Source organism: Pan paniscus, chromosome 7 (genome assembly GCF_029289425.2).
Source record: "Pan paniscus chromosome 7, NHGRI_mPanPan1-v2.0_pri, whole genome shotgun sequence".
NCBI classification, from domain to species: domain Eukaryota; kingdom Metazoa; phylum Chordata; class Mammalia; order Primates; family Hominidae; genus Pan; species Pan paniscus.
Genome location: NC_073256.2, coordinates 111158233 through 111172445, shown reverse-complemented (window position 1 = coordinate 111172445; position 14213 = coordinate 111158233).

Sequence of the window (14213 nt, the reverse complement as noted above, 5' to 3'; positions counted from 1 at the left end):
AAGAAAGGAGGCCAGGTCAGACCTACTCCCAGACCCCATCTGAAGGGGCAGGTTCCAGAACACCAAGAAGACTGGGGGCAAGGAAAGCTCTCTTGTGCCACCTTGTAATCCCCATGTGTGTATAAATCAAATAGAAAGGCTCCCTTCTGCTCATAGGCTGTACTGATGGTTAGGATTTATTTTAAAGTTTATGACAGAAAATAATTTAAAGGTCCAACAATGGAAGATGGATAGAAAAAAATGCTTATAGAAGATTTTACTAACATGAAATTATATTTACAATATATAGATGAGTGAAAAAAGCAGGTTACAAAAAATGTATGCAAAGTTATCTCATTTCTGTAAAAAACAATACATACACACATATATATGTACAGCCACAAACAGAAAAAAATATGGAATGGTGATATGGTTTCAATCTGTGTCACTACCCAAATCTTATGTAGAACTGTAATCCCCAGTGTGGGAAGTGAGGCCTGGTGGGAGGTGATTGGATCATGGGGGTGATTTCTCATGAATCATTTAGCACCATCCTCTTGGTGCTGTGCTCGTGACAGTGAGTGAGTTCTCATGAGATCTGGTTGTTTTTAAAAGAGTGTAGCACCTTTCTTCTTCCCTCCTGCTCCTACTCTGGCCACCTGCTTCCTCTTTCCCTTCCACTGTGATTTAAGTTTCCTGAAGCCTCCCTGCTTTCTGTACAGCCTGCAGAACCATGAGCCAATTAAACCTCTTTTCTTTATAAATTACCCAGTCTCAGGTATTTATTTATAGCAGTGTGAGAACAGACTAATACTAATAGTATACTTTGAGGTGTTAACAGAATTCTAGGTACTGGGGCTAGATTCAGTAGCTAATAAGACAGACAAGACCCCTACTCATGGTGCTTTTATTCTCATAGGGAAATAGATAACATAAACAATAAGCTAATAAATAAATATATAATATGTGATACATATTGTTGTCAGTTCTGGGGATACAACTTTGTGAACACACTAGGCAGTTATGGTCCCTGTCCTAACAAGTTTTCTTGTCTGCTATGAATAGGGAAGTGAGGAGGCTGTGGGGACCTAGGAAAGGGACACCTGACCTGGTCATGAGGGATCCGGAAAGGCTTCTCGAGGAGGGAAGTCCAGGCTAACAGCCAAAAGATGAGTAAGGAGTAAGGCAGTTGCAATAAGAGAGAGCTTTCCAGAGAGAGACCAGGGTAGGTTTTCAGACCTCAAGGAGAGAGGGAAGGAAGGAGGGCAGACAGACACACAGACTGGCTGAATGACCAACTGCTTTATTACAGGAATTCATTCTGGTATCTGTGGCACTTAGGGTTTGAGCATGGATGGAGCAATGAGGAGTAAAGAAGCCCGGGAAGTAGGTCATGAAGCCATGTTAAAGAGGGCTTGGGCTTGACCTTGAGTGATCTCTCAAAGGTCACTACGAGTAGTTCAAGGGCTCAGTAAATGAACTTAACCCTAGTGTGTACTTCTTTAGGAAGGAACCATTTTTTAAATAATAGTATCTTTAAAACCCATTTGTGAAGAATATTTAATTACAGGGAGATATACTTATGCTGTGGTGCTTAAAGAGCAGGCTACAAAACAATGTGTATAGTATACATGGTAACCCCCTTATGGAAAAAAGTATAAATATGTTATATGTTATTTATAATGCAAAGAAAATGTCTTAGGGAAATATGCTAAAACCAAATGTAATCTGTGGTTACCTCTAATGATGGAATTACAGGTAGTTTTTGTTTTCTTTTGTTTTCCGTGGTTTTCAAAATTTCTACAATGAAATGAATATATACTCTTTTTATAATCAGAAAAAAATACTTAAGTGTGCTTTAGGGACAGAGAGCAGTGCCCTAAGGGTTATACATCACCAAGTGTCCTTGCCTATAGGCAATTATTCAGGGGATAAAAATAGGCTCAACACTGAAGTCTGTCCAGGCATGGTAGCACATGCCCGTAGTCCCAGCTACTTTGGAGGCTGAGGTGGGAGGATCGCTTGATCCTGGGAGGTCAAGGCTGCAGTGAGCTGTGATTTTACCACTGCACTCAATCCTGGGCATGGGCAACAGAGCGAGACCCTATTTCAAACAAACCAAAACAAATAACAATAAACACTGAAGTCTGGATGGGACTCCAGGACTCAACATTTTTTACTTGCATGAGATTTTACTCGCATTTTTCTGGAACAGTTTGAATTGTAGTGTGAACTGCACTAAAGGAAGCGCTATTTTTTGACAGCATGACATAAATTTCTCTATTGGCAGATAGGTTTCACCAGTACAATCAATATGTATGCACATATTTTTGCATGCCTAAGCATGTCATTTGTATATGCTTTAAACTTTTAAGTCCTGTTTCTAAGAATTCTGTGCCACATTCGTCGTACTTGACAAGCCAGGTGAGCCACCTAAATTAGATCATTTCTCCATTAAACTATTCTCAGCCTGGCTATGGCTGTCCTGAGGAGACTTTAGCGCTAGCTCTCCACTGAGGGGCTTGCCAGTGACCTTGGACCTACCACAAAACTGCTTTGGGCTCCAATTTTCTGAACCACAAATGAGCGAGGTAAGCTACGATTGCTAAGGTTGCCTAAATTCTATGATTTCGGTACTTCTTTCCCATCGTAAAACTTGACAACATCCTAAAAACAGAGTGAAGACCCAACCCTCTTTGAATACTAATAATTTTCATTTCATTTGTTGACTAAAGAAAAAGCATCAGGCTTTTTTTTTTTTTTTTTTTTTTTTTTTTTAGATGGAGTCTCGCTCTGTTGCCAGGCTGGAGTGCAGTGGCATGATCTCGGCTCACTGCAACCTCCGACTCCAGGGTTCAAGCAATTCTTCTGCCTCAGCCTCCTGAGTAGCTGGGACTACAGGTGCGTGCCACCATGCCCGGCTAATTTTTATATTTTTAGTAGAGATGGGGTTTCACCGTGTTGCCCAGGCCGGTCTCGAACTCCTGAGCTCAGGCAATCTGCCCGTCTCAGCCTATCAAAGTGCCGGGATTACAGGCATGAGCCACTGTGCTCAGCCAACCATCACGCTTTTAAAGAATTAAGGCTAGCTTTATTTAGAAGTCTTCCTGAGGACTATGGACCAAGGTCTAGAGCCTGGGAGCAGTCTCAGCTCTGGCACAGTTTTTCATCTCACTGCTTATATACAGGTGATGGGGGTTCAGTACATGCAAAATCACATCAAACTTCCTCAGAAGTTACATTAAAGCAGAATCACATCAAGGTTTGGGTGTAAGAGTACATCTGGTTAAAAATTACAGAGGCATAATCACTAACCCCATCTGACATTATCTTATGTGTAGGACAAGGCAAGGACCAGGTCATTTATCTTTTAAGGAGTATAGTGACTCAGGCAAGAGATGTGGGGGGCCTATGTGCTCTCTCCTGTTTTGTCTTCAAAGCATCTTTCCAGAGAGCTGCCTGTCCCACAGAGTCAGTGACTTCTTGAAATTGTGGTGCCAGGAAGAAATGAAGAAATACGGCTTCTTATGTTTGCTACTTTGTCCCACATATTTTACAAGTTTTACAGAAATTGATCAAGTGCTATTTTATTATATTTAATTTTATTAATTTTTTATTTATTTATTTTTTGAGACAGAGTTTTGCTCTGTCGCCCAGGCTGGAGTGCAGTGGCGCCATCTTGGCTCACTGCAACCTCTGCCTCCCAGGTTCAAGCAATTCTCCTGCCTCAGCCTCCCAAGTAGCTGGGATTACAGGCACATGCCACCACACCCAGCTTAATTTTTGTACTTTTAGTTGAGACAAGGTTTCAGCACATTGCCAGGCTGGTCTCAAACTCCCGACCTCCCTCTCCCTCTCCCCCTACCTCTACCTCTCCCGTCTCCCTCTTTCTACGGTCTCCTTCTCCCTCGTCTCCCTCTTTCTAAGGTCTCCCTCTCTTGCGGAGCCTGGACTGTACCACCGTGATCTTGGCTCGCTGCAACCTCCCTGCCGTGGGCGATTCTCCTGCCTCAGCCTGCCGAGTGCCTGGGATTCCAGGCACGCGCCGCCACTCCTGACTGGTTTTTGCATTTTTGGTGGAGACAGTGTTTCGCCATGTTGACCGGGCTGGTCTCCAGCTCCTGGCCTCGGGTGATCTGCCCGCCTCAGCCTCCCGAGGTGCTGGGATTGCAGAGGGAGTCTTGCTCACTCAATGCTCAATGTTGCCCAGGCTGGAGTGCAGCGGCGTGATCTCAGCTCGCTACAACCTCCACCTCCCAGCCGCCTGCTGGGGCCTCCCAAAGTGCTAAGATTACAGCCTCTGCCCGCCCGCCACCCCGTCTAGGAAGTGAGCAGCGTCTCTGCCTGGCCGCCCGTCGTCTGGGAGGTGAGGAGTGCCTCTGCCCGGCCGCCACCCCGTCTAGGAAGTGAGCAGCATCTCTGCCTGGCCGCCCATCCTCTGGGATGTGAGAAGCGCCTCTGCCCGGCCGCCCCGTCTGGGAGGAAGTGAGGAGCGCCTCTGCCCGGCTGCCCCGAATGGGAAGTGAGGAGCGCCTCTGCCTGGCCACCCCCTCTGGGAAGTGAGGAGCGCCTCTGCCCGGCTGCCCCATCTGGGAGGAAGTGAGGAGTGCCTCTGCCCGGTTGCCCCGAATGGGAAGTGAGGAGCGCCTCTGCCCGGCTGCCCTGTCTGGGAAGTGAGGAGCGCCTCTGCCCGGACGCCCCATCTGGGAGGTGAGGTGCGCCTCTGCCCAGCTGCCACCCCATCTGGGAGGTGAGGGGCATCTCTGCCTGGCTGCCACCCCATCTGGGAAGTGAGGAGTGCCTCTGCCCGGCTGCCACCCCATCTGGGAGGTGAGGGGCGTCTCTGCCCAGCCGCCCCGCCTGGGAAGTGGGCACCTCTGCCCGGCCGCCCCATCTGGGAGGTGAGGGGCGTCTCTGCCTGGCTGCCCCGTCTGGGAGGTGAGGGGTGCCTCTGCCCAGCTACCAGCCTGGGAAGTGAGGAGCGCCTCTGCCCAGCCGCCCTTTGTCTGGGAGGTGGGCAGCACCTCTGCCTGGCTGCCCCATCTGGGAAGTGGGCACCTCTGCCTGGCTGCCCCGTCTGGGAGGTGAGGGGCGTCTCTGCCTGGCCGCCCCATCTGGGAGGTAAGGAGCGCCTCTGCCCAGCCACCCCGCCTGGGAAGTGAGGAGCGCCTCTGCCCAGCCACCCTTCATCTGGGAGGTGGGGAGCGCCTCTGCCCGGCCGTCCCGTCTGGGAGGTGAGGGGCGCCTCTGCCCGGCCACCCCGCCTGGGAGGTGAGGAGCGCCTCTGCCCAGCCGCCCTTCATCTGGGAGGTGGGGAGTGCCTCTGCCCGGCCGCCCCATCGGGGAAGTGGGCGCCTCTGCCCAGCCGCCCCGTCTGGGAGGTGAGAGGTGTCTCTGCCTGGCCGCCCCGTCTGGGATGTGGGGAACGCCTCTGCCCGGCCGCCCCGTCTGGGAGGTGGGGAGTGCCTCTGCCCGGCCGCCCATCGTCTGGGAGGTGAGGAGCGTCTCTGCCCGGCCGCCCCGTCTGGGATGTGGGGAGCACCTCTGCCCGGCCGCCCCTTGTGGGATGTGAGGCGCACCTCTGCCCGGCCGCCCCATCTGGGAAGTGGGGGGCACCTCTGCCTGGCCACTCTTCGTCTGGGAGGTGGGGAGTGCCTCTGCCTGGCTGCTCTTCGTCTGGGAGGTGGGGAGCGCCTCTGCCCGGCTGCCCATCATCTGGGATGTGAGGAGCGCCTCTGCCCGGCCACCACCCCATCTGGGAAGTGAGGAGTGCCTCTGCCCGGCCGCCACCCCATCTGGGAAGTGAGGTGTGCCTCTGCCCGGCCGCCCTGTCTGGGAAGTGAGGAGCGCCTCTGCCAGGCCGCCCCATCTGGGAAGAGTACCCAACAGCTCCTAAGAGACAGCGACCATCAAGAACGGGCCATGATGACAATGGCAGTTTTGTCAAAAAGAAAAGGGGGAAATGTGGGGAAAAGAAAGACAGATCAGATTGCTACTGTGTCTGTGTAGAAAGAAGTAGACATAGGAGACTCCATTTTGTTCTGTACTAAGAAAAATTCTTCTCCCTTGGGATGCTGTTAATCTATAACCTTACCCCCAACCCCCTGCTCTCTGAAACATGTGCTGTGTCAACTCAGGGTTAAATGGATTAAGGGCGGTGCAAGATGTGGTTTGTTAAACAGATGCTTGAAGACAGCATGCTCGTTAAGAGTCATCACCACTCCCTAATCTCAAGTACCCAGGGACACAAACAGGGCCGAAGGCCGCAGGGACCTCTACTTAGGAAAACCAGAGACCTTTGTTCTCGTGTTTATCTGCTGACCTTCTCTCCACTATTATCCTATGACCCTGCCACATCCCCCTCTCTGAGAAACACCCAAGAATGATCAATAAATGCTAAAAAAAAAAAAAAAAAAAAAAAAACTCCCGACCTCAAGTGATCCGCCTGCCTTGGCCTCCCAAAATGCTGGGATTACAGGTATAAGCCACCCTGCCCGGCCCAATTGCTATTCTAAAAAGAAATGTCTGAAGTTGCTTTCACATTCTGGAAGGTGGAAGAAACAAGTCTGCTCTTTTGCTTGAAAAATACCTAGAGGGGTCTTTTGATTATAGAAGGTGATCTCTCCAAGGCATATTCTGGAAAGAGGAAGTTCTGGCAGATAAGGAAATTGTTCTGTAGGTAAAGTAGAGAGATGGTGGAGTTGCAATGCTAAAATAAGGGGTGGTTGTATCAATGGAAGTGGCTTAAGCTCTTTCCTGTAGCCTCCATGGGTACCCCTACCCAATCCAAGTAGCATACAATCTAAGTAAAAACAGTGTGCTTCAAAGCAAAGCAGACTTTGAGATAAGACCTCTAGCCCCAGTTTCCAATCAGGCTGTTCTCAATGAGCTCCTCCTTCTGTATAGAGAGTTTTTGAGTCACTGCTGGTGAAGGAGAAAGGTACAGGAACCCTGGGGACTCCAAGAAGATGATACAGAGGAATGAGGGTAGAGAGGAAAGTTGGCCCTAGGAGCACAGCAGCAGGCCAGGGCCTAAAAGGAAAGACAGTAATGTAAATTTCCTGTGCTGGAGAGTTGGCTGAAGGACTTGGAGGATGGCAAGACCTGATGTCCAGCTTGAAGTTGTTTTCCAAGCAGTGCCCCTCTCCATTACCCCCGACTTTCAGCAAAGGTTAAAACTTGCAGTTGTCTAATGTTAATGGTGCTTTGGAAAATGAAGGAAAGGTGAAGTGGTAGAAGAACAATAGCTGCAGGGCAAGAGAAACAGGAATTCAGCAGAACCATTCAGAGGGGGAGGTGACTTGATGAACAGAAGCCACCATGCCTTCTGCACATTCAGCTCCTCTGCTGTGACGTCCACCACACACACAGGCACACAAGCACAAACACACACACACATGCACACACACACAAGCACATGCATGCACTCATGCACACCTTCCCAGGAATCCTCAGAAACCTGGAAGGAGGCAGGGCTTTTCATAATATTTGGGTTGGGGACTAGATACTCACCATTTCACTTGGATATTACATGACAGGGTATTCTCAAAAGGTTGGAAGATTGGCGAATGGCTTTCACTTGAATGTAAATGACAGAAAAAAATAGTCCTGTTATATTAGTAATATTAAACCATCGTCAGCTGTTATTTTTCTTTAAAAGAGAGTCAAAATGTCCATTGTAATAGAAATCTTTTGCCCAATTGTTGGCAAAATTTTCAACAAGTTCCATATCTGTTTTAATCTCTTGCTTCATCAGCTGAGCTAAATGCAAACCTTGTACTCACATGTGCTTGTTAACCTGGCCATTCTTTCATTCTCCAGGCCCCCTGTCTTCCCTGGGCCTTTTCTAAGATAACTTTCACTTAAAGGGGCTCAAAGAAAGGCCTGGTCCACTCACATGGGTTGTCTCCTCTTACTTGTCATAGTGATTTTAAAACTGGAAATGATTTTAGTGCTGGGTGCTTTCTATGCTCCCCATGTGGCGTGTGTGAAAGTGGGAGCACTGAACATGTGAGTGTAACAGGAGTGAATATACCAGATGTGCTGTGGGTCTCAAGGACCTGGCTTCATCCAGATTTACTGTTAGTGTCCGTGATCATCACAAGCTGAGGAAGGTCCAGACCCTCACTGTACTGTCACTTCTAAAATCAAAGTACAAGATCATGAAATGATTCTGCGAAGGCAGAACTTTCTTTGATTATTCATGGAAATACGTGGGCAAATGCTTTTTGTGCATGATGATTATAACAAGAATTCCTACCAGGGAGAGCTTTGCCTGTGTTAGGAAAATACCATCTTGCCTGAGGTAAAAGCTGAGTCTACAGAAGCTGGGCTTGGCTTGTTATATTACAAGAAGCTCCTGGGTGAACCCAGAGGGAGGGTCTAAGTGTGGATAAAATAACACTCAGTGTGCTTTTTCCTATTCTCTTACAACAATCAACACACAAGATTTCTGTGATCAAATGTGTGGGAGTTTCTCCCCACCACCAAACAAGCAATCAGTTCTGCAGCGGACACCAACCTGGTACCCCAATTCAATTTTGACACTATCTATCTGGAGACAGTGTCAGATCCCACGGGTTGAGGGCTCAGTCCCCAAGACCACCCCCGCTCCCAGATACCAGTCACATGTCAGGGCCTCCAGAAGTTCTGACAGACCGGCTTCAATTTGGGGTTGCTACAACCACTCTTTGGGTTGGGTTAATTTGCTAGAGTAGCTCACAGAACTCAGGGAAACACATTGACCAGTTTGTTATAAAGGATATTACAAAGGATACAGATGGAGAGATGTGTAGGGTGAGGCATGGGGGGAAGGGTGCAGGGCTTCCACAGGCACTCCACCCTCCAGGAATCTCATGTGCTCAGCCATTCGGAAGCTCCCCAAATGCTGTCCTCTTGGGCCTTTTATGGAGACGTCCTTGGATAGGCATGATTGACAACCATGTAGAAATGTGTTTGGACAAAGGGATATGATCTAATGCTAATAGACTGAGTGGGGAGACCCAGCAAGCCTTGTCTGTCCAGGTTCTCCTTGGCTTCTTGGTGCAGTTTTCCTTCCTCCAGGTTATAGGGCAGGACCCCTTCTGAAATGGGGGTCTTATGGCCTACAATCAGACAAGGTAGCTCAGGGAATTTATGGTCAGCTCCAAGACGGAAAAGTAGGGGAAGATTCCTGTCTTGGGGAAAGAAAGAAGGGTGGGGGAAGGTCAGAGAAAGATTCTATTTTCTGAGGCCTGATTCTGAGGCCTAAAGTGCCCCCCAAGATTATAACAAAAGACTGTAACAAGGGCTATGGGAGTTATGAGCCAGGAACTGGCTCATCCACCATATATTAAAAATACCACGGAGAGAAGGGGAGAGAAAAAGAGAGAGAAGAAGAAAGGGAAAGAGGAGATGTTGTGCTGTTCCATAATGGGGCCTCCCGAATCCTCAGAAAGTTAAAAAAAAGTCACAGAACGCTTGGTGAAACTGCATTTCTTGTGGGAACCACAGAGGATCTGAGGAGCCAACCAGCTCTAAGCCTATGTGATCGCAGGGAGAAGAGGCCCCTGGCTGCATTTGAGGGATATGGCCATGCTTGGAGTTAGAGGAGTAGATCCAGTGAGCAAGAGTGGAGGTGCTGTAGCAAGTGTTAGTGCTTGGGAAGTGAACACGGCTGATTAGTGAAAAGATACACACACACACACACACACACACACACACACGAGAGAGCACTCATAAAGGAAATCTCCTGATTTTGAGGAAAGACTTGAGTGAGAGAGTTCAAGAAAGTAGTTTATTCTGTCCATCCGGGACATATGGTGACAAATCCTTACAGGAAGAAGAAAACTATGCCTATTTCTGCCCTTGAATGGAGTGCAGGCATTCCTGGAAAGTGCGACCGACAGGTGTACTACCGCAAAGAAGAGCCTATTTTCCTCCTAGGGCAATGATGATAACAGAGTGGCATCCTGACCAACAACTCAGCATCACATAAGCCATAAATAGAACCAACCGCATGTCATAAAAGCAAAGGTAAGTATTAACTTATATAGTTACCTCAAATTGTAAAATTATTTCTTAATGTCTATAAAATAGGCATAAATGTAATATACACATAATGTTACAAGAGACTCCAATATGCTATAAAATGAATAGCCATTAAAACAACTAGTGTTAACATAAATATAACATGAAATATGTTATAATAAAAATGAACTAAACACTTGACTAACGATACTTTCGTTTGCCTTCTTAGCAGTTAAATATAGCTTTATGGCACAACATATAGGTATAACTCTTAAAAGGGCTATTCAAGAAAGTGAGTTAATACTTTTTTTTTTTTTTTTTGAGACAGAGTCTTACTCTGTCACCCAGGCTGGAATGCTATGGTGTGATCTCAGCTCACTGCAACCTCTGCCTCCCAGGTTCGAGCGATTCTCCTGCCTCAGCCCCACCCCCTGAGTAGCTGGGATTACAGGCATGTGCCACCATGCCCAGCTATTTTCTGTATTTTTATTAGCGATGGGGTTTTGCCATGTTGGTCAGCCTGGTCTTGAACTTTTGACCTCAAGCAATCCACCCACCTTGGCCTCCCAAAGTGTTGGGATTACAGGCGTGAGCCACTGCCCCTGGCTTCTTTTCTCTTGGTAAGTGTTCCTGAATTAAGTAGTGCTGCTTGAAGTCAATTAATCAAGAGTTCCTTAAGACACATTGTAAATACTTAGTACTTGCTTGTTGTTCTTGTTGTTGTTGGGGGTGATGATGATGATGGTGGTGATGGTGGTGGTGTCTTCTCTGAAAACACTGAATGCATATGGCTACATGTTCTTTTAAGAGGTAGGACCTTCCAGAGGGTGTCAAGTGAAATAAGTTCATACTATGGCACCTGACATGGAACAACTGGGGAGCGGTGGTTTGGAGGTACTTTATGAGTCAGGATTGCATTAAGCTGCATGGAATAGAGACTTGTCTGTAAATAGGGCTTTGTCCTTCCCAATAACAAGAAGTGGATGCAGCCTGGGGCTGGCACAGCTGCTCAAGATAGTGGTCAAAGACCCAGCTTCTCTACCTGCCTGCTGTGCATCCTCACGCTCCTGCATCTCCAGGCATCATGAACACATTCCAGGCAGGAAGACAGAAGAAGGGCAAAAAGTGTGTACCAGTACGTTTATTCCTTTTTATGAGGAAATCAATAGCCTTCTCAGATGCCCCATCAGCAGACTTCTGCTTGCCTCTCATTGGCCACCATGAAACAGGGTTTCTTAGCCACAAGGGAAACTTAGCAGATTCCATCCCAAATGAAACCAGTGTTCCATAGTAAAAAAAAAAAGAAGGGAAGCCAGGCACGGTGGCTCATGCCTGTAATCCCAACATTTTGGGAGCTGAGGCAGGAAGATTGCTTGAGCACAGGGGTTCAAGACCAGCCTGGGCCACACAGTGGGATCCTCATCTCTACAAAAAATACAAAAATTAGGCAGCCAAAAAATTAGGCAAAAAATACAAAAAAAAAAAAAAAAGAAAAGAAAAAATACAAAAATTAGGCAGGCATGGTGGCACATGCCTGTAGTCCCAGCTATTCAGGAGGCTGAGGCAGGAGGATCACTTGCCACCCTCCCAGGCTGAGCCTGGTAGGCTGCAGCTGCAGCGAGCTATGATTGCACCACTGCACTCCAGCCTGGATGACAGAATGAGACTCTGTGTCTTTTTTAGAAAATAAAATAAAATAAAATGAAGAAGGGGAGAATGGATATTCCATAGGCAACTATCAGCATCCTCCTACAGGTTGATTTATTTTGAGGTAATAATTCAGAGCTTTGCTGCAGCATAATTCATACTATGGGTCATGTTTAAATGGCAAGGTCATAACAATTTTTTCGTATATGTTGTCTCAGTTTAAACTGATGTACTTTTTATAAATTCTGCCATGCTCACCTTCTCAAGATTATTATCTGCCATTTAAAAATATATAAAACTGGCCAGGTGGGGTGGCTCACATCTGTAATCCCAGCACTCTGGAAGGCTGAGGTGGGCAGATCACCTGAGGTCAGGAGTTTGAGACCAGCCTGGCCAACATGGTGAAACCTTGTCTCTACTAAAAATACAAAAAATTAGCTGGGCGTGGTGGCACGTGCCTGTAATCTCAGCTACTTGGGAGGCTGAGGAAGGAGAATCGCTTGAGCCTGGGAGGCAGAGGTTGCGGTGAGCCGAGATTGCACCATTGCACTCCAGCTTGGGCGACAAAAGCGAGACTCTATCTCAAAAAATAATAATAAATAAATAAACATAAAAATATATAAAACTAAATTTTAGGATAAATGACATGTCCAAGAACAAGTGGGCTCTAATTAACATTAATCATCTTCATCCAGCATTTACATGTAGAAGGTTATCAATTGTGGATCATGACATTAGGGAAAGAAGAGGACTTAGAGATCATTGGGCTTATAAATGAAACAGAAGCCTAGAAAGTGTAATTGATTTAGCCAAGGTCTAGTTATCAACAGAGATAGGACTAAAACCTAAACTTCTGAACTTCCAGTTCAGTGTACTTTCCACTACCCAATTAAACATGTATCTAACCTTGGAGACCATTTCTTTTGGGAGGAGGAAGAATTGAGTCACACAGCTTTCACTTTATCCCCATCATTTCAGATTCTTTCCTAACCCACTTATTTACAGAGTCCCTCAAGGCCTGATTAACTAATCCCAGCACTTTGGGAAGCCGAGGCGGGCGGATCATGAGGTCAGGAGATCAAGACCATCCTGGCTAACACGGTGAAACCCCGTCTCTACTAAAAATACAAAAAATTAGCCACGCGCGGTGGTGGGCGCCTGTAGTCCCAGCTACTTGGGAGGCTGAGGCAGGAGAATGGCGTGAACCTGGGAGGCGGAGCTTGCAATGAGCTGAGATAGCGCCACTGCAGTCCGGCCTGGGTGAAAGAGACTCCGACTCAAAAAAAAAAAAAAAAAAAAAAAGACATGATTAACAATGCTTGTTACTTAGGACTTACGGAACACATCATTATGGAATAAGTTATACTTCCCAAGATAGTACAACTATAGAAATGAGTCTATTATGATCCGGTTATTCTGCCTGTAAGGCAGTTAGCTTTAAGGTTTCTTATTTCAGTTCTCAGAGCTCACCATCATAGGAGGCCAAGTAGGCAGCCTCCTTCAATGTTGTAACTTTGTATGAGAAGGCTGTATGTGTACACCCAAATGGTCAATTGGGAAAGGATGGTGCAATCCATGTGGTCTGTCCCTCCCCCAAGAGAGATAACCTCTCTCAGCATCCCTGTCTCATTTCTACAACGCATATGCAGAAGGACCTAAATGTCACGAAGCCACTCATATTTGAACAGCTCTAAATTATCTGAAAATTCTTCCCTCTTGACCTGAAATTCACCACTTCATCGCTTTCATTCATTGAGCCTAGTTCTGCAGTTGGGAGCTATATGGATATCAACTCCTTCTTCCATGGGACAAATGTTTGAAGGACACCATCATGGTTCTGGTTCATTTTTTCTCCAGTTCCTTCTATTATGCTTCATGGGCATCTCAGCATCCTTCACCATCCTGATCACCACCCTCCCAATAAACTCCAATTATCAAAGTACTTAGACCCAGACATGTTCAGAAAAAGAAACAATACCACGAATAAGGTGTGAATAGCACCCAATGGGGCCATTTCCTCCTTTATTTTGGACACTCAATTAATGTGGCCTTAAATTACATTAACAGTGTCATCCCAGTGTTGTTCCATATTGAGCCTGTGGTCAGTTGAAACTATTACTGTTTTTTCTGGAGCACTGTCCTTGCGCCAGCTCTCCTTCTCTGGAATGTCGCACCTATACTCACCTCAGACATACCACAGAAGCAGTCAAATAAGTAAATGTGTCACATGAATTTGTTTTGTGGCTGTCAAATTAATAATTCAGTCATAATGATGTACTGTATTCTTTGTACACTGACCTATTCCTGGCACCGTGCTAACAACTGTACTTCTATTATCTCCTTCAATCCTTATGACAACGGTCTTGAGGCAGATATTACCCAGGTTGACAGATAAAGAAGAGGCTCATAGGCTGGGTGTGGTGGCTCATGCCTGTGATCCCAGCAGTGTGGGAGGCCAAAGTGGGTGGATCATTTGTGGTCCAGGAGTTCGAGACCAGCCTGGCCAACATGGTAAAACCCCGTCTCTACTAAAAATACAAAAAATTAGCTGCGTATGGTGGCGCATGCCTGTTAATCCC